Source organism: Xiphophorus couchianus, chromosome 18, assembly GCF_001444195.1.
Source record: "Xiphophorus couchianus chromosome 18, X_couchianus-1.0, whole genome shotgun sequence".
Lineage (NCBI taxonomy): Eukaryota > Metazoa > Chordata > Actinopteri > Cyprinodontiformes > Poeciliidae > Xiphophorus > Xiphophorus couchianus.
In genome coordinates, this window is record NC_040245.1 from 9,415,021 (window position 1) to 9,435,787 (window position 20,767).

The window sequence follows — 20,767 nt, forward strand, 5'->3', positions numbered from 1 at the left end:
TTACAACCTCTATTATTTTAATTCTTGTAATTTTGCTGATTATAGCTTGCAGGTAATGGAGTTGAGTATCTCAGAAAATTAGACTATTGTAAAAATGTTAATCTTTAAAAGCTCATAATGTCTCTCAGTCTGGATCAGTTAGCTACAAAAGATGTACATGTCAGAAAAGAGTCATTGACATCCACAAGCAGTGTAGGCAAAAAAGATCATTGTTAAAGAAGCTGAGTGCGGTAGAAAGTTGAGTGGAAGGAAAAAGTGAGGTAGGAAAGGGTGGAGCAGCAACAGGAATAATGATGATGTTAAATTGCCCACCAAACAGGCCTGAACCTGACATGGAGTGTTATTGAGAAGAAGATGAAAGAGGCCAGATCCAAAAATGCAGATGTTATCAAAGAAACCTGAGTTTCCATCACACATCAGCAGAACCACAGTGATTGTTTCCATGCCACATTGATGAAGTAATTCATGCAAATAGAGCCCCAACTCAATAAGTGTTGAGTGGAACACTTGCTGGGTTATGTGCAACATACTTTTCAGAAGCCTGATATTTCTGTTTATAATATTGTTTTTTTTTTTATCTTGTGTAATCTTCTAATCTTTTGAGACAGAATTTAGGATTTTATAAATCTGAAGTTTCATCACTTCATACATTTTCTCAAAGTGCAAATCTTAGAAGCAGGAGTTTGACATCAGAGCTAATTTTATTTCCGAGTAAAAGCAAAAACTTCTGACTTAAATCTAATGCACCAACTATGAGATTAGTTTTTTCCCCATCAAGAATTTTTAATTGTACCAGTTTTTCACTGCTCTCATCAAATGCATCCAGCCCCTCTCTACTCTAATTTCAAACATATTACCATAACACTTTAAATCTACACAGCCTCGCTCTAATTTACAAGGGTTTCATCTTGACAAATCAGAGGCACTCATCTAATCATCTCATCTAATGCAGAGACTGATATCTCTACAAGCCAATCTGTTACTCTGAGATTGCTCTCATTCACTTTCACTCACAAAACACACTTCACACTGTATCCACAGGAACTGCCACCCTCCTCCCAGGAGGATGTGTTACATTTCTATATGTCGGTGCTAACTGTCGCCATATGGTGCTTCCTAGAGGACTGGCTGTGGCTGTTGGAGCCAAATATGCCACTGGGGACAGCCCCACGGGCTACTGACGGATGACAATCGCCACACCATTAAAAACCCATTAAAATAGTCAGGCAGAATGGCAGAGGTGATAACATGCTGAATTTTTTATTTTATTTAGGAAGTCGGGAAAAATGAGCTCATAGTTCTGCTGTAATTGCACAGAAAGTGTTCATATGGAGAAAAAGCTGAGTTTGTTGTGAATTTCGAGCTCTGCATGGGGGAGAGTGTTGAACAATGAGTTCATCTGCGGATTGATACCTTCACCAGTTTCAGCCTGAGGGGATCTGCTGAAACAAAAGCAGCCACATATTTCTCATTGACATCTTGTGCATCTTCCTCCCCACTGTCGTCCCCTCATTCCCCCTGAGATGCATCTCTCAGCCTTATTTACCATCAGAAAAGAGCCAGCGTCCTTAGCGCATACTTTCAAATCTCCTGAGTCCCGCTCAGAGTCACTTACCAAATACTTAATCACGTTTTGGGATGTCGGCCCTCTCCACCCATTTTACTAATCCATCCCATGCCACATTGCCATTATCTCCAGCTAAGACTGAGACTGAAAGGGTCTTATCTTAAGAGACAGAGCCCTGGTTTTGTTGGAGTTAGATTGAGCCCCCATGAGGAGTGAAGTTTTCCACGGGATCCCAATTACTGCTATACCATTTACTGGAGCATAGTATTGACTATATTTAGGGCGAAACCCAGCAGCACGCACGTTTGTGTATGTGTGAGTGCTGCAAAACAACGGTGTATATAAATATTCACAAGTCAGCACAAAGTGCTCCAAGTGCAGCATGTGTGTGTGAGACCAGAGCAGTGTGTAGCACCCAATGTGACACAGAAGGTAATCAGTCTTAATTGGTTCAGTCTGATTATTATTTATTATTATTTCCTCTAAAGTCTTTATTCAGCAAGCCTCTGGATACACACTCAGGAAACAGCTCCTAATTACTAATGGATGATGATTAAACACTAAGGTCAGCCAGGGCGTCTGTGTGTGTGTGTGGGGGGGCGTGCTCGGGCGTGTGCATGTGTGTGTAGTTGGGGGGCGGAGAGGGTACAAGAGATGCGAAAAAGATAGAAAGAAGCAGGGAATAAACGCTCACTTTACTTTTCAATTTATCAAATAATTTCCACAAAATGTCAGCATGCTTTTAATGTTCAGAAGTGCAGCACCTACAGTACGTTTAGTTCAAAAATAAAGATTTAACAGGGTGAAGCATTCCAGGGCACTCTGGAGCATCCTTTACAGCACCAAGTTCTTCTATTGACTATATAATGGGTAGTTCCCCATTTGAGTCATTAACTTTGTGAAAAGAGAAAACCTGTGCTCTCTAAACCAGGGGTCTTCAAATCCAGACCTCAAGAGCTAAAAGTTGCTGCCCTGCAACTTTTAGATGCATCTCTTCTTCAGTAGACATGAATCAAATAATCAGCTCATTACCAGGACTCTAAATCACTTTTCTGCAGACTGAGGAGGAAGTTCAGCCATTTGACTCAGGTGTATTGGACCAGGAACACATTGAAAAGTTGAAGGAGTTGAAGGCTCCTGCTCTAAACATTACCCAATTGTTTCAGCTGCAGTAATCAAGCCTCCAAGTTGCTTCATTCATCAATCATCTGTTGATGAAACAGATGATACAGATGATACCAATTCTGCTTCTCTCTGTGTGCCTAGATCCATGAAAAGATGGTCTTCAATGGCCAGTAGTCTGCCTGCTATAGTTCTATTCTTGGTTCAACACATCTGAATCAAATGATGCTTTATGAGTAGTTCACACCATGAGCCTGGAGGCACCCCAGCATGTGCCTGGTGTTTCCTGGCAGTACACCTATATCCCTACCCCCAAGCTCATAAATGTTGCACCAAGCCGACAGCTAGCCTCCTCCGCCAAAGAAAAGCCACTCCACTGATTGCCACCAAACACCACTGAAAACCTGGAACCCGCTGAAAACCCGAAGCCAAACCACCAAACCAGGAACAGAAATGAAATAAAATGAACTACTAAAATGAAGAACAAGAACGTCATCTCCAGTCTCAACTGACTCAAGACTTGCCAGGCTCGGAGCATTGATACATGTTGTTATATACTGCACTTAAAATGGGGGAGGAGGTGGTGGTGACCACTACAGACACCCCCATTTCCACTATTTAAAATCCATTATATTACATATGTGGCACTAGAACCTCTAAACTAGAACCTCTAAACAAGTGAACAGAGTCACAATGCATGTAATTGTCAGGTGTACTGCCTGTGCACTAAGCTGGTACTCGATGATGCCAAGCCCACTATGAACATCCATTCATCCGTATAGTATTCTCTGTAAAGGAATTTTAGACTTTTTAAAGTTCTTAGACATATATGACACTAGAGGTTTTTGTCAAACTTTTGACTGACAATTTATCTTTAGTCTTCATTCACAAAGACCTAAAGAGGATCAGCCAACCTGTAAGACATAATTGTAAAAGAATGGTCTGCTTCTCTTATCTGCATTTACCACCCTGTCTGGTCATCACTACAAGCATAATCTGGAAATCCATCCAACAGAAAAAAGAAACACCAACATCGATACTGTCCATCTCCTCCCCAGCCGCCATCAAGGCCCATTTACACCGAATGGTAGATATGCAGACACATAAGAATGGTGTTTTCTGTCCATCATCTGGGATCACTGAACATATTTTAGTCCATCACCCCCAAGACTTTGATTGCAGATCAAAGTTTTGGGGGTAGTATACCTCATCTGTGATTGACAATGAAACAAAGAACAATGACAGAATTAGTGAAAATGGTTCATCCACATGAGGTCATTTATTTACTGGCCATGCAAAACACCTGCATCTGCTGCTGTGCCTCTTTTAATGTCTTTTCCAAGAATGTACTTTTCTTCTTCTTTCAGGTACACACACCCCACTGCTCAGTCATTGACCGCTCTGCCACAGAACACATTTGTTTTGTTTTTTTCTTTAAATAATTGACGTTCCAGGCAGCCGGGTGGACATGCCTGCTGGGGGTTCAGCAGTGGAAGGAGGAAGGAGGGGAAGTTGATTGAGGATGTGTGTTGGTGTATGTCCACACTCAAGTTCCACCCTGGAGCTAAAAATCACATGGGAGTCCCCACACATGTACATGTGTGCACCAATCGACATGGACACATGCTTGTGTCATAGCCTGAAGGGGAAGGTGTTCTTCCACCTCCTGGAGGATGGGTGTTAAACTGCTCATTGATTTTCTGTTGCTCTCCCTTGGTGCAAATCTTAATTTAGCTGGTGTTGGGGTGTGTAGGGGTGTGCATTCCTTTCATTCAAAGAGATAAGTGTGGCCTCCAGACATTCTTGATTCCCCCTCCTGCCTTGTTCTGTTTTAGCCCATCTTAAAATCTATCAATCCCATTATTTCTGCTTCACATAAAGTCTTTGTCCTTTTCCTCCTGCCCCTTTTCTATTGCGACTTTACTGCCAACTTTATCTCTTTTTGTCTACTCTCTTTTGTGTCCGTTTTTGTTTCTTCATTAGTTTACATCACATTACAGTCGCCTTGATCCTTTGGCCCTGGATCAACATCATTTATCAAGGCAGACTGATGTTTCCTTCTCCAATTCAAACAGGAGTCACGCTGGCTGAAAAATGGCATTCCACAGCAACAGGAGTGTGTGTTTTGGGGGGATTATGTTTTGGTTATTATGTCACAATCTCATCAGCGTTTCAGTGTCTCCTTTTCTGACCTGTTGCATGTAAACAATCACAAACTCTCCTCAGGAAGTCACACGTGCACTCCGACGTCCATGTCTGAAAAGCATGTGAATGTTCACACATAAGATTGATCAGTTCCCACACACACCAACACCCACAAGAATCAAGCAACCAGGTGCAGAGTCTCCCACTGATAAAGGCCCATCAGGTCACGAGGAGTATAGATAGACATGCTGGCTTTCGCTAATGGATGCGAGTTAACATGAGAAGTAACACGGCCGAACATCTAAACATTTACACGTGTGGCTGCAGAGGCGAGATTGATCGCTGCTTTTCTGTCTGCACCCTGCGCTTTGTATCCCAGAGAGGTAATTAGAGGTTGACAGGTTGAATGTGAAAGGTGACATTATTGCTTGGGCTGGGATAAATCATTGAAATAGGACAGAAATGCAACCCGTCAGAAAACCGGATTACATCCCAGTTAATCGATTTAACACCATCAACACAAAAACCAAGAGGAAACATAAATTGCAGTAATTGATAACAACTTTTAATTAGATGGGGGGGGGGCTGAACATAATTATTTTCTCCAACAGTTAGCCATTTACCTATTTTGTGCTACATGCATAAAAATGTTATATCTTAAAAACTGTACTTTAATGTAACACTTCTCATAACATCATCTATAGATATCACAGCAGTCAAATATTTTTATTTAATCCAAAGTGATTGAGAAATCCAGCAGGATTGAGCCTTAAAACAAAGAGCAACCTTCAAAATGGCTTCCTGCTGTCCTGGCAGTCCAGGTTAGGATGTGTTTGAAGTCAAAGTTCAGTTTTAGCGCAGATCTTTCTTAGGAAGAGGTCCTTAAGACTAAATGGCAAAGAAAATCACATTCAAAGCCCCTTGAGGTGAATCTTACAATGTCATGCTGTACAATATGCTATTTGCTAAGTTACTTTGTACTGTACTACAATATCCAAAACAATACAAACAATGTTAAACACAGAGTCAGATGAGTGAGTCCTAGCGACACACCGCCGACCCGTTCGGCTCATTGCTGACGATTCCAGCTGTGAGACACCTGATGAAACTCTCCCACTGCTCAGACACAAATACAAAGGAGAAACAGGAACTCAGATAATTTATTTCCAGCAAAATTTATGTTGTTGTGATGGAAAATAAAAACCCAACTGAGAAGAAAGAAGCTGCAGGAGAACCAAAGGGAAAAAGTTCTCTTCTTCTGGTCCAAACAGGAAGAAGACATTTAAATTTATTTTAGACATTTAAAATGTCTTCCGGTTCTAGTACTAAATGTTCATTAGAATTGAAAGTTTATTGATGTTTGAGAATGAGTTTCTGCTTCATTATGCTATAGCCGATTAGCTGTGGTTGCTTCCTGGAAAAGGGCATTGGCTGACATGATGCTGCCGTCACCTAATCGTTATCCCTCTCCTTTTCACTTCCATGAACATGGAAAGTTCTCCTGATCAGTTTACCTGATCAGTTTACCTGTTGTTGTGTTTCTGCTTTGTCTCCTCTCTGCTACAATCGGTCATGGCAAATGGCTGCTGGTACCAAGCCCGGTTCTGGTTCTGCTGTTGGTTTGTTCCTGGTGGAGGGGAGTTCTTTCTCTCCACTGTCACAGCATGCATGCTCTGCATGAAGTACTGCTGTAAAGACAACAACTCAACACAAGCAATTTGCTACCGCCCCCTGCTGGTCCGGGGGAGTGAATGCTATACGTAATGACTCCAAACAATCTGCTGGGTTTCGTTTGGTACAAACTTTTTAAACCACTTTATAATTAACTGAACTTAAGGAATTGATAACTTGGATCAATAGTAATCTGACAAAATTGAAATGACTTTTCGTAAAATGCCTTGACAACGTTGTTGTGAATTAACATTAGAATTATAAGCTTTGAACCTTTTGGCATCTACTTTTGGGGTTTTGTATGTTTTGTGATGAAACTGGTTTTTCATCACCCGATGAAAAACCAGGTGATTCAGGAGGATTACTGAAGGACTACTGGACAGAAAGACAACAAGACCGGTGCAGGTTTAAGGTCAAACACTTTAACTACGAAATCATCACCTCTTAAACAACAGTAAAATACCTTCTTGAGTAAGACTTCTGAGTCCGATGGCAGGCTCACTGAGGTCATCCATCAGTAGTGGGGGTGATGAAGGCTTTTTCCGTCAGTCATTGTCGGCAGCAGTCAGGGAGTGGATGGGGCACTTGAGAACTTTTCTCCCCATGAGTGGTTTGTTTTGACGGTTTTTGTCATCACTGCAATGTTATTTTTATTGTTACTTTCTTAGTAGTCTTTATAATGGATTTCATACAAATATTTGACAGAAAAATGTAAGTTTGGTCGGTTTATTTTCACACCTCTACCCATCGGTAGGGGTTGTTCTGCACAAACTTGACCAAAGGGCAACCAAGCCCTTACCCGTCAGTAGATTCGTTTTTGCACAAACCCGACCGAATGGCAACTAACCCCTTTAAAAAAATTAAAATAATAAAATAAGTGAACAATGCACCAAGTAAATAAACTTAAGCAATGTCTCCTAATGAGGATCCATGTGATAACAAGACTTTCCAAAAAAACTTCCATTTAGTATTAAGACTTTTCAAAATAAGGTAAACACTGTACCAATTATTTAAATTGGTTAAAATTTAAGCTAAAGCAATGAATCGTACTGAGGATCCCATCTGGTGACAGTGGAGAGGAAAAACTTCCCTTTTACAGGAAGACTTTCCAAAAGAAGTTTACACTGCACCAATTTAAATTTGTTACGTTTTACAAGTAAGCTTAGGCAATACCTCGTAATGAACATGCATGTAGTGACAGTAGAAAAGAAAAGCTTCTCTTTAACAAGAAGGCGTTCAAAAAAATAAAAACCGGTTATCAAACATTGGTTAAAAGTTATGAAAGCTTAAGCAATGCCTCCTACTGAGGATCCACGTGGCAACAAGAACGGAAAAACTTCCCTTTAACGGGAAGATTTCCTAGAAGAAAGACTTCCCTTTAACAGGAAGACTTTCCAAATTAACACTAGACCAATTATTTAAATTGGTTAAAAGTTAAGCTAAAGCAATGACTCGTACTGAAGATCCGATCTGGTGACAGTGGAGAGGAAAAACTTCCCTTTAACAGAAAGACTTTCAAAAAAAAAAGGCACACACTGCACCAATTATTTAAATTGGTTAACAGTTAAGTAAGCTAAATCAATGCCTCCTATTTAGGATGCATGTAGTGACAGTAGAGAGGATTATTCATTTTCAACAAATGTCAGAAAGCTTTTGTTTTGAAAGCTTAGAAAAACTACAATTGCTATTGTCAAACTATTTTCAACATGAAAGTGGCGCATTTTCAAACATCTTTTTTTCATTTTTTTCTATTTTTCATTGTTTCATTAAACTTTCAAATTTCTACCTAAGTCAGGGACATTTTGACTATACAGAATACATATTCAAGATATCAGTAATGTCATACTGACTAGGCAGAATGTTAATTTAAGATATCTTAAATAGAAAAGCTGTTTAATTCTTTGTGTTTTATTCACAATCTATCCCTGATACATTTTTAGAATAATTTTATAAAACAATGTATAATGTACATTATAATCTTTTTTTAAACATTTTTAACTTTTTAAAAGTTTTTAAAATGTACATTTTTCTAAGAACAAGCTAATACAGGTTTAGAAAAAATTCTAGAAACAGTAAAAATGTTTTTATATATCTATATACCGTATATATATATATGACTTTTTTTAACCCTAAAACTGTATGAGGGATAAACTTTCTTTTTATATTTTCAAAGTTCAGTGCCAAATTGCTGCTCCAGTGTGTCCTGACTCTTATGGAGAGTGAAGAGTGTCAAATGACAATAAATAACTCATGTAATAATTATTTAAGTGTGTCATTAATTTATTGAAACTCTTCACTGTCCATAATTCTTTGTCTTTTGATTAATCTTTAAATACTATAAGTTTATTCATAAGTTACTTATTTAAAAATGTACAATAAAGTTTTGTCAAATAATTTTTTCTATATCTTTGATTAATTTATGCAAATATAAGTCAGCAGATCTTAATCAAATGTTCAGCTTGGATTTAATTTTAAAATCATGAACTTCTTGTCATTTTGATGTTTCTGAACTAATCAAACTTTATTTACTGGTCAGAATCCAGAGCTGTGCAGATAATTACCAGCTGTAATCTCTACAGATTGAGAGATGTTTGGCCTTCAGCGAAACCACCAATCAGATCCACTCTTCTGTCGAAAGATCATCTAGTTTCAACAATATTTATTATCACATTGAGACAATGACATTTACAGGATGTGGCATTGAATGCTTATGTATCTAAAATATTTCTGAACACTCTTGTAACCATTCTTCGTTATACTAGGTTATGAATGTCGTGATTTTTCTTATTTCTTTTATATGTGTATATAGGCCAGATTTGTGTAATTCAGACTATTCAGTTTCCCACCGGCAACAATTGTTGCCGAGTATAAAACCTACATTTTCACTAACATAACAAACATTAAATGTAATAATTTATAAATATTGTGTGTTAGGGAGGTCCAAGGATTGAAATGCATGCACTTATTTTGCAGGAAAAAATGTGGGATTAAACAGGTAAAATGTTTCATTTTGCAGACCATTTAGTTATGTAGATGAGTTTGTAAATTAGATTAATAATCTTAATCATGTTTTTTTTTGTTTAGATTTAGTTGCTTGGTTTGACCTGTTTTCTCATGGTTTAGTCAAATGAAGAGCAGGTTTGTTGGCAGTTCTGTATTAAACCAGTAAGATTTTGGCGTGTCATGACGGATGTCAGAAAACAAAGATGATGTTAAAGAATAAAAACCACCAGAAGAACTTGAAACTGTCTGCTGATAATAACCTAATTTTCTGACTTAGGACCAAGTATCACCTACATGTCTTTAGTGTAAGAGAGAAGCAAACTGAACTCTTTGTTTTTCAGAAAGGAGACAAAGAAATGTCAAATGCATGTGATAAGTCAAAAATTTTTCCTTTGCCTCACAAATTGCCTCGGATGCCTCAGTTTCACAAGATTTACAATTCTATATGACACCCGAAAGTATCCAAACACTGAATGAATCTGAGGATAAATATAGACAGGAGACAATGTCCTTGCCTCGTCTTGTAAGTTGATTAAGTTGCTTCGCTCTAAGCCAATCCCCCACCAAGCTGCACCTGTGATTCTGTGGCTGTTGGCTGATGAACTGACTGATAAGTAAATCTTTCCCCAGTCGTATCCCTCACAGCTTAGAAAAGAACAATTGTGTGTTGCTGTGCCTTGAGAGTCCCCAAATCCCTGACCTTGTGACCCTTTCACCTCTACAGTCTCCTGAGACCACAGCTTGCTCTAACCCACTGACCAGTCTGAGTCGGAGGCAGGGCTGGCTTTAACAGACCCTTGTGTAAATAAATAAGGGAGCAGAGGGAAGCTTTCTGTGATTGTCAATATTAAGGAAGGCCTTTTGATTGCCGGGCACTGATTATGTACAAGTCATCATCTGAGGCCCGAGCCAACTTCTTGTTCCGCTTGCGTTAGCCTGTTGGCCAGGATCAAGTGATGAATTAAAGATCAATAGGGACAGTTTGATTAATCCCCAGTAGGGAAACCACCACTGATTTTTATTTCCTAATTCTCCTTGATGTAGCGATAAATATAACATTTTGTAGGCTGCAGGCTTTTTTTTTTTCTTTGAGTCTTGGATCTTGGCAAGGCTGGGTTACAAACTGGCAGGAAAAGAACAGAAAATTGTAAAACCCTTCCTGAGCTGTAATGCTGATAAATAAAAACAAGCAAAGCAAGAGGAAGTGTTTGGAAAATGGCTGTACAATTTATGATGCTGGTAAAAACGTGTGAATTATCGCCATGCCATGTGAGCAGCCAGTTCATTTTGCTAAGTAATCAGATGAAGATGTAATGGGGGGTTGGGGGGGATCCTGCCTGGCACCACTGCTGCCCACTAGTTTTACCCACCATCCCTGTGTGTAGTTTAATAAGATGCCTCATACCCAGGAGCTCATGAACTTTAGGCCCAATTAGACAAATTAAAACCATAAAAGCAGTCTGAGGTCACTCTTTGTTTAAAGGTTTATGACCATGGTTGCAAAAGTCCTTATTAAAACATGATAATAGTGGACTCCTAGATGCTCTGAATCAACTCAGGTGGTGGTGACCTCTCCACATCAAGAAGAATCTCGCCTCAGGCATATAAATGCAATTATCCAAATGACTAAGACAACCTTTAACATTGGCATAATCATGTTCCGGATGTCCCACTTGTACAATTTGTAGCTGTTAATTATATATTTAGATTCTGCCGGTGCAGGGATGCACAAATAGTCTAAGGGAGAAACAATTATTGCAAGCATGTGGGCTTTAGAGAGGAAACAGAACCACATCAAGCATTCCTCCTAACAATCCCCACTGGAAAACACACCAGTGTTTTCTCCTGTGGCTGTGCTCTAAAGAGAATAATTTCAATCTCTTATTCATGCTGTTTAATGTAACTGTTTAATCTGGTGAGAACCCACGAGGCCTGTAATCCTAGAGTGCCTGGTGTGTCCTGTATACCGCTCTGAGTACATGAATCCCTATTGTGGTCGCAATCAATCACATACTCATTACACCATTGCTAAAAATGCCAAAACAAGCCAACAGCCATGCCCAAAGTGCCGGTCTGCTGCTCTTTCAGATCATGTTTTTGCCAGGCATACCAGAGGGTGGGCATGATTACCACTTTGCCAACCCGGCTATCTGTTGTGTCAATGTGTCCAGAGAGTGCCAGCGCCATATTGTTGTGATGCATGGCTGCTGTCTGATGCTGTCACACAACAGTGCTTTCAGGCTTTAGGAGCCCTCTGGGAACTCTGGTGGCTGTTACAGCCACTTGTGATTATTCATTCTGATTTGTTTGCCAGCAAGTGACTTGCATAAAGGGAAAAGAAATGCAAAACAGAATGATGAGATATAATCAGATTTACATTATTGACATTTTTGTTTCCAAAGGGGGTTTATTTTATGCATATGTAAAATGAACACCAGATCAATTTTATACTGTTGGGTAAAAACAAGCATTTGTTTTACAAGGAAGCTTCATTTCTCCTTCTGATAGGACTTCATCACAGAAGTTGATCACATAAACAAAACAAAAACGCTGAAAATCAGTCTAGGGAATGAGATGAAGCTCAACAAGGTTTCTAAAGGGAGAGGAGCAAAATAAAGTTAGAGTTACCTTAACCTTCTGCCACTATGATTATTGTAAGCAATGCATAGCACTGACATTTATACATCCCTGACTATTCCATATCTGTCTTGTGTTTCAGTGGATTAGAAAGATTTGCTGCTATAAGTAAATAACCCGCCGTTATGACCTCTGAATTCATTTGATACTGCATCACAAGCCAAGCCGGGATGCCATACATTTTCTGAATATGTTGGAAAATGTCCCAGCTTTGAGCTTTATGACATGTACTCACCTGCCATTTTATTAGGTACACTCATTCAATTGCCTCTTGACAGGAAATGTAAATTAGGTAATCAAATGGCATAAATAGTACTGTCAGTGCCGCCTTCTCTTTTACAGTATAACTAAGAGGAAAAGTAGATGCTATAGCACAATGTTCTAAGTATCATAAAAACATACTGTATTTTACTACCATGAATCAGCTTATAGAAAATCAATTCAGTAACCTCTAGCCATTTAGCATGTTTTATTGTCATCCTAAATTTGACTTGGACTTTGTAGGAAGACTCTACTACATTCTTATTGTTCAAAAGTAATTGTGTAAGACAATGTTATGGTATTTTCTTTGGTAGTTTAAGCTCAATATGAACAACCAAAGATTTTCATCTTTATTCACATCTAGAATTACATCATTTAGTCCATGAAAACAAAAGAACACTATCATCTTACCCATTTTAGCCATTTCATTGTGAAATTAGTTTTATATCCAGCTCACTCATATTTGGTCTGTATGCCAACAAACCCCCTCAGTTCTGGTCATCTGTCACCCTCTGGAGGCCTGTTTGTTTAATGAGGATGCAAATACTAAAGGTGCTGTAAAAGATTGGCTTTTGTGCTTCTCCAAACTATTATATATTTCTAGGATGTATAATAAGATATGACCACTGTCTTGAGTTATTCTAGCCTGTTGTTTTACAGTTAGATGTCAAATACATATCTTAAAAAGTATATGACTTTAATAATTCTTGAGGGTTACTTTCCTTTTCTTTTTTGAAGTCTGGATTTATTCTTACATCGAAAGAAACATTTTTAGCCCACTGTTTGCCTCAAGTAATTTCCCTCATCAGCACTGGTCTGGGCTAAGGACTAATTTTAAAATGTAAGAGGTTTGCAGATGTACAGGTAGAAATTGAAATGTGGCTTAGCAGATCAGTTTAGTCTCGGTAGCTCTCTCCTCATCTCCTCCTAAGGGCAGCTTCAAACTCAGGGCTACATTAATCCCTCATGCCACAGCCCAGGTATCTTGTCTTTTCAGACTTAATGGGGCTTTGAAGAACACTTTGAAGTTTTTAGAGAGATTTTTTTTTTATTTACAGCTTGTAACATTATATGGATTTGCCATGACCTTATGTAATAGATCTAAGTATATATTTTTTTCTTAATTAAATAAAATGCCTTCAGGAACATGGTCATTTGAGCATTATCTTTTCTTTAAAGTTTTGCCATATCCTTAAGGAGTCATGTTAATGACCGTGTTGAATTCACTGCACTTTAGCCATCTCATGTATTCAATATATTTACCACTGGTATGATAGACCTTTCAGTGTACAGCACCACTGGATTTGTGGTGACAAGCACAATCATAACAAGTTCTCAAAGCAGATCAGAGGTAATTGCATTGGAGAAGAAACCAGGAAAATTCAAACACAAGATTTCTGAAACCTTTAAATATATATAAAAAAATTAAAAATAGTTCAAGTGGAAGGATGATTCTCCACAACAAACCTGCATCAATAAGGCAAACCACACTGAAATAATCAGCATGGACAGGTAGGAAGATCCACTGAAGGAGAAGCACTTGGATCCAAAAAATGGGGCAATCCTAGAAGAAAATCAGTTTTGACATGATACTAAACATACAGAGATAACTTTTGTGCAAATATCTTCAGATGTGCAAAGCTTTGAGAGACGTATTCCAAAGAGACGCAGCCATAGATGAGGTGAAAAGATATAAAAAATCTAAACTTGGATAGTTTTGGTGATCATATTAAAGTCCCCCCAAAATACATTATAGATTTGAGGTTGTAATGTAACAATATGTGAAAATGTTCAAGGGGTATGAATGCATTCACACCTTGGAAAAGCTGTGCTTTGCCTTGCAAAAAGCATTCTCTTCCATTATGTATATACTAGAAGAGAAGTGTATTTGACTTGTATGCTAATCCTCCTCTGGTTATTCTTTGGCTAAAGTGTTTCAACTGGAAGGAAACAGTGAAAAATCTTTTCAGTCAGTCTTTTCAATCTTTTCAGGGACTGATTCTCATATAGAGACATCAGTCCCCACCTTCAAGGAGGTTCCAGAAGTTGTTTGGTTCAGCCTGTCTGATGGTAACCAGGATCTAAATGAACTACAGAACTACAGAGATCAGCCAAAGAGCAGCTCATTCCGTTTTACTATGAAAAAAGAAACAGATGTGCAAGAATATCGCTAATGCACCATAGCAAAGAGTTAGCCTTTTGAGCCCGTTGGAGGCTAGAGGCCCATGTGATGCTCCCTGGAGCGCTTGTCATATTGACCTTTCAGAAGTGACAGATTATTATGCTAACCATGTTGTAAAAAAAAAAAAAAAAAGAGTTCTGTAAGGGCATTTTGCTGCTCTCAGCCTCTTAGGATTGAATCCATTGGTATATTTTTTGCTATTCATGACTTTCAGACCGTCCTGATTACTACTATTGTTTCTAAGAATGCAAGTTGAATTCATTTTATCATTTCAATTTTAATGTTTCACCCCCGTTTTGTGTCAAACTCCAGCTGGAAGAGCATGGTGTCTTTGCCAGAGGAAATCAGCTGAATTCCAATATTCCAGCCCTTCAAGACTCACAAACAGCAGAGGCACCAAGGGCACAGACAATGTCAGCCGAGTTGTATTGGCATCATTCTGCAAGCTTGCCAAGTCTTAGCCCGGTTTTAATGGGTTTTTACTCAATAACAATGAAGAGACAGAGAACACCATAAAGACAGAATCCGACTTTCCTCTGTGAATCTTAATAAGTTTGGATGCATTTTAATACAAGCAGCTGTGTACGTAAGACTGCGTTTGCATTTCAACTTTCATGCACTGCCAATCACACTGGCTCTAGGTCATTCACAGTCTGGAAAAAGTTTAGGGGAAACAGCCCAGTGGAGTTCCAGTTACAGGACACATTCACTTGTACAAGAGAGGGAGCAGAGAGGCTTGTCTAATTATGGTCACTGAGGAGGAAAATAAGCTCCAAACACATGTCTGCAGTAATCTGACCCGGAGCGGCCCCGCCTAGCAAACAAGCAAAACACTCGTGTTGTTTTTCATGCTTTGGATGGCATTACAAGCTTGGGATGATAAATCACTGCCATATCAGCAGAAGTCCCTGTTTAAGCAAGACAGTGTGCCGCTAAAATGATTCCTGTTTTTCAGTTTATTTCCTTCGTTATGCTTCTTATTGTTAATGTCTCCACAGTGTAACATTCGATTTAAAGTGCAAACTTTAAATGAGCACTTTAGCAGTCATGACGTGTGTCATCCGAGATACGCAGAAAACATGTAGCATTCTAATAGACGAGCTCTTAGTGTCGGCGGTTAACAGATGTAAATTTTGAGTTTGCGAGTCAAAAAATAAAGTTTTTATACTCACCAGTATCCCTTATCAATGTTATTATTAATTAGCTGCAGGAATCTGCTATTTGATTTATGTGTGCCATTTTATTTAGTTGTGCAACTCTTAACAGTGGCAGCCTTCCAAATGCTGCTTGAATGGTGAGTTATGAAACAGAACATTTGTCTGCCAAGAAGATGGTTTTTATAACTATTCATGGAACATAAAACTGTGTAGCAGCTCCAAATGTTATATAAATAATAATAAAAAAAAACCTTTAAAGTAAAACAAATAAGTTGAAGTTCTGTTGCTACGTTTATGTATGAATAATTTGCTTTGTGAAGTTTTGTTATTGGTGACAACAGCAGAGATATTTTGATTGTGCAAACAAGCTTCCGATTTTTCCATTGTTGTAGCACATCCAGTCCATCTGCGCTGAGTGTCTGTCTGGGTTTTGCAGAGTGAAAGGATTGTAAGAGACAGTGCTGCAGACCACAGGTACATGAGGAGACTGACCTCATGAGGAAACTGAGGTCTATGATTAGTTTATGATTCTGTGCCTATTTAAAGGGCAATTTCTGTGTTTTTTAAAGAGTCTGGACTGGAGTCAAAATCTTTAAAGGTGGAAGATCTCTTTATCATCACCCTCATTTTCCATTGAATTCAAACCTCGACTCGGGCTGGGTCACTCTAAACAGTCAACATTGTTTCCGGTCATAAGAAATGGGCATTAATTCTGGGTTTAACTGCTTAGCTAGGTCAAACCTGAACTGAATTATTCCACTCTGATTATGGATGCTTTCTAAACTATTTTGTAATTTGTAATTGTGAAACCTGAATGTAAATTCTCAATTCCACCAAAAATGTTATTACATCTATCTGTTCAAATAAATGTTTTAATGTTAATGTCTAAAAACTACGAGAAGAAAATGTTTTTGTTGTTCCGTTAAGACTACGATAAAACATTTAAACTCCTGTATGAAATGTAAAGCTTGACAGAAAATCCACAGCAGTATAAAACCGGTCTAATCTGGTAAGACATAAATAAGCTTTGTAAGTGACGTTGCTGTAAATGTAGTGAATGTGGTGCTAAGTGGGGGAGTTGTGTCCTTGTCCCACAATATTGTCATTCTATTCTTAACATCCCGGGACAGTTAATCAAATCAGAGACAGACAGTGTAAACAGAGAAGGAGAGTTTTGTTTCTGTGGTCTGTTGCTACTGTATCAAACAGCTGAAACTCCACATGTATGAGTCAGAAGCTGATCTGCTTCTTCCAGCAGCAAAATCTCCCCCAGGCCTCTCTCCTCCAAGCTGAGTGCTGAGGGCAACAAATGTGACAAGGCCCATTTCCCCAGTCTTTGTGTTTCTGCAGCGGATTGCCTCATCTGTTAAAAATGGGTATGTGATGCATCTGGAGGGATGAAACATTTATCGGATGACGATTTTTCATTACGGCAACAGGAGGGCCGACATCAATATTTCAGCACTCCTTCCTGCCCACAGGATGCGTGTGTGTGTGTGTGTGTGTGTGTGTGGTGTGTGTGACAAAATCTTAGACAAATCCTTGAGAAATCCTTGAGATTTCGGTTTTGAGATAAGGATTGATGGCAAATGTAAAGAGTGGAATTGTTAGATGAATTTTTCAAAGAAAACTACCATCTTGTTCTGTTACAACCAACTTATTGTCCGTACACATCACGTTTATCTGTCAATCATCTACAAACTCACCCCGTCTTCTCCTTCCTGTCACCCAAAACAACTCTCCTATGTCGCAGCTCTCCCATCATTTTGCTCCTAGATGGCTGCTGTAAGCCGCCGTCTTCAGAGCATTTCCAGCTGTCACACTTCCTCAGAGTTCACAGCGCTGGTTTTAGTCTCCTGCATGAAATATTTATTGAGCTAGAGACCAGAGAGGCAGGTTTGCCACGTGCTCTTCTATCCTCCATCCATGTGACTTTCATTCCATCCATCTCTCCAGATGCTTCCTTTAATCTTTTCTTCTCATCTGGTTGTCATCAGCTGCTGTTGTCCACCTGCAGACTTGAATCTGTCATGAGTTGGATGCTCCTTAACGGAGGCGAGACGGCATGCCTGAAATATGCCAGATATGCCGTTGCACAGTGATTGTGATGCTTTGGTTTTATCATAAACAAGATGACATAGGTAAAAGAGAGTTTATCTTCCTGTAGAACAGAAGTGCTATAACAAATGCCAAAAATTGGATCAAGTGAACTTGCTGCCAACCAGAATTGAACAATTCTTCTTGTTCAGAGAATTGACTGATGTAGACTCAGGCATGTTTTGATTTCTCATTTCAGGCCCACTGATTCTTGAGGGGACTACCAAGATCTTCAGTTGTTGCTCAAATACAGAAAATCACTTAGAGAGTATTATGTATGTTCCAGACACACAGAGTCATTTTACAGTACAACCAAGTAACTATTTTATGTTCAGTTATTATAAAAATGCTGTATCAATCAAAAATAACTTAAAAGAAACTTGACTTTCTAATTTGATTGCAGCTTCAAAGAGGAGCTTTGGAGAAATTTGTGGGAGCAAACAATGGAGAGCCAAGAATTCATCAAAAATGCTTTTCTTTTTTCAGATTTATTATTCATTCAGCTCCATCCATCCTTCCATCATTTCTGACCAACCTTCTTGTACCTCCTGAAGAAAAGGAAGATGATGCTCCAGATCACTGTTGGATTCATCTAACCAGAGCACATTCTAAGAGTTATATCACCTGGATGGCTTGTAGAAAACTGCCTATTTTTTTTTTTTTTTGGCTTTCTTTCAATAATAATTTTCTTCTTCTCTTTCATAAAGATCAGATTTGTGGAGGACTAATAGTCAGCCTAAAGACAGAGTCTTCCACCTGAGTTGTGAATTCCTGCAGCTCCTCCAGAGTTTCCACTGGCCTCTTGATGGCTTTCAGTTTTTTGTGGGAGTCTTGTTAAGTCTACATGTGAACTCTGTTTACGATAGGTCATTTCTGGAGCCACATTGTCTCACTGAATTTTATTGAAGGGTATCAGATTAAAGGAGGCTGAACGTTTTCTGTTAATGTAACAGCTCAGTTCTCAATAAAACAGGCAGTAAGTTAAGCTACTATAGCACCATGAAACTTTGAGTGGAAGATAAGATTTCCTCTTTAAGCTTCCAGCAAGAAGCCTCGGTGCCGTCGCATGTGTGTCATGATGGAGGGGCTATATTGTTGCACTGCTCCTTTATTCTCTAATCCTACTGAAATACAAGTGAGCCACTGCTGCGCATATGGCTCCCACCTGATGTGTTAACTGCATGTGAAGTGAGACCCCAACATGACACACATATGCTGCCGCCGCTTCCCTCGGAACGGCGCTCTACGAGCATATGGACGCAGGGGGATACAGGAGCTGAGGCAGGGAGATGTGAAACGTGAGCAGCAGGGACGAAGGCAGCCAGAGTGGGAGTGACACAACTGAAAATGACAACCCGTGGGGGTTAAACACACCAAGTAACATGGAGATGAGGAGAGAGATGATGAATATTTGAACTCTCGGCGAGGGCGGGGGCCCATCTCAGAAGTCCTTGTGATGAGCGATGCTGTAAAAATATTTACCTTAAACATAGCACTATGGGACGTGAGCAACGGGGAGAAGTGAAGAGATGTGAAGTCTCTCCATCCTCCCCCAGTCGCTGCTTCCTTCATCCTCGCTTGCCTTTAGTTAAAGTGGGTCAGCGTTACACATCAGTAAAACACGCTGGAGGGGAGGGCTGCAGCTGAGACAGACAGATGGGGGGCGATGAGCGGAGCTGCAAGAGGGTGTAAAAGTAAAGGAATGCTTGCAAAGAAACAGTGATTTTGCAGGAGACTGTGAGAAGAAGCAGACGAGGAGGAATAAAGGGGTGCATGGATGCGCACAGCAGATGATTAATTTATCTTCGTGTTTCTGTGGACCATTTGCACACCGCGTTGTTCTGATGCAGGGCCCTTAGAGGCTCCGCGTGATGGAGGAGCAGCCATTACTGCGCTTAAAGAGCTGAATCCCAACACTCCTCATTGTCCTCCTGTCTTCTCGTTTAAAACTTACAGTTCATGAAGGTCTGGCTAAAACTAGGAAATGATGAAGCCATGAATCTGAGGGAGAGGGAGGCTTTTAACGAGAGATGGATGAAGAGTTTAGAAGAGGGATTAGCTCAGCAGTGAGTCAGCCTGCTCCTGCTGATCCAGTCTTTCTGAACACGTTTATTCCACTTACTGAAAACTAAAGGCAACATCAGCCGACATGTCCTGCAGGTTAGGACAGATTATAACAGGCAGTTATAATGTATAAAAACTACTTTGTACTTTTTATACAAAGTAGAGTGACATTGTTCACACAACGCAAGGAATAGTGCACAAAAGCATTGTGAGGGACAACCAACCACAAGGCATAAAACAGAAAAGCAGCCTAGAGGCTGATGGTTACTCTGGAGGAGTTGTGGAGCTACAGCTCGGGTGGGAGGATTTGCTAAAAGGACAATGATTAGTCATACACTCTGCAAATCTGGATGTTATGGAACAGTGACAAGAAGAAAATTATTATGAAGAAAAACCGAAATAAGTCATAATTATCTTCCTCCATGTTCCTTCACCATGGAGGAAGAGGTTCTGGTCAGATAGAACCTCATTTTTTTTTGTCTCCATGTAGAGCACTATGCCTTACACTGTAAGGCTTACAGAAAAGGCTTTCCCATCCTTCACGGTCAAGGAGAGAACGCCACAACTTTCTGCTGGCACCCTCCTCCATGGACAACAACTTTGGAATTTTCATCCTGGAGTTTATTTAACAATCCTTGTGGGTATTTTGTTGATAACTCCTCACCGCATCTGATAATCGTTCTTCAAGAGTATTCATCTCACTTGCGGATACAAAAACAGAATAGTGGAAGTGGACCAGTTGAAGAGAAATATCAACATTGCTGTCATTTCCACATAAAACACGGCAACAAGCTTCTGGCCAATCGCACAACACATCACAAAAAGATCTGTCTGATTGATATGGATCAATACATGTGTAAG

The 20,767-nt window shown here is 39.5% G+C and overlaps 1 long non-coding RNA gene across 1 annotated transcript; it reads right to left on the reverse strand.

Moving 5' to 3' along the window:
* Nucleotides 1–2,309: 2,309 nt before the first annotated feature.
* Nucleotides 2,310–7,971, reverse strand: LOC114133305 (uncharacterized). The gene is made up of 3 exons (XR_003593155.1): nucleotides 6,362–7,971; nucleotides 3,993–4,090; nucleotides 2,310–3,900 (listed from the first exon to the last, which is right to left on the reverse strand). It is a non-coding gene; the product is annotated as an uncharacterized LOC114133305 (long non-coding RNA).
* Nucleotides 7,972–20,767: the final 12,796 nt, after the last annotated feature.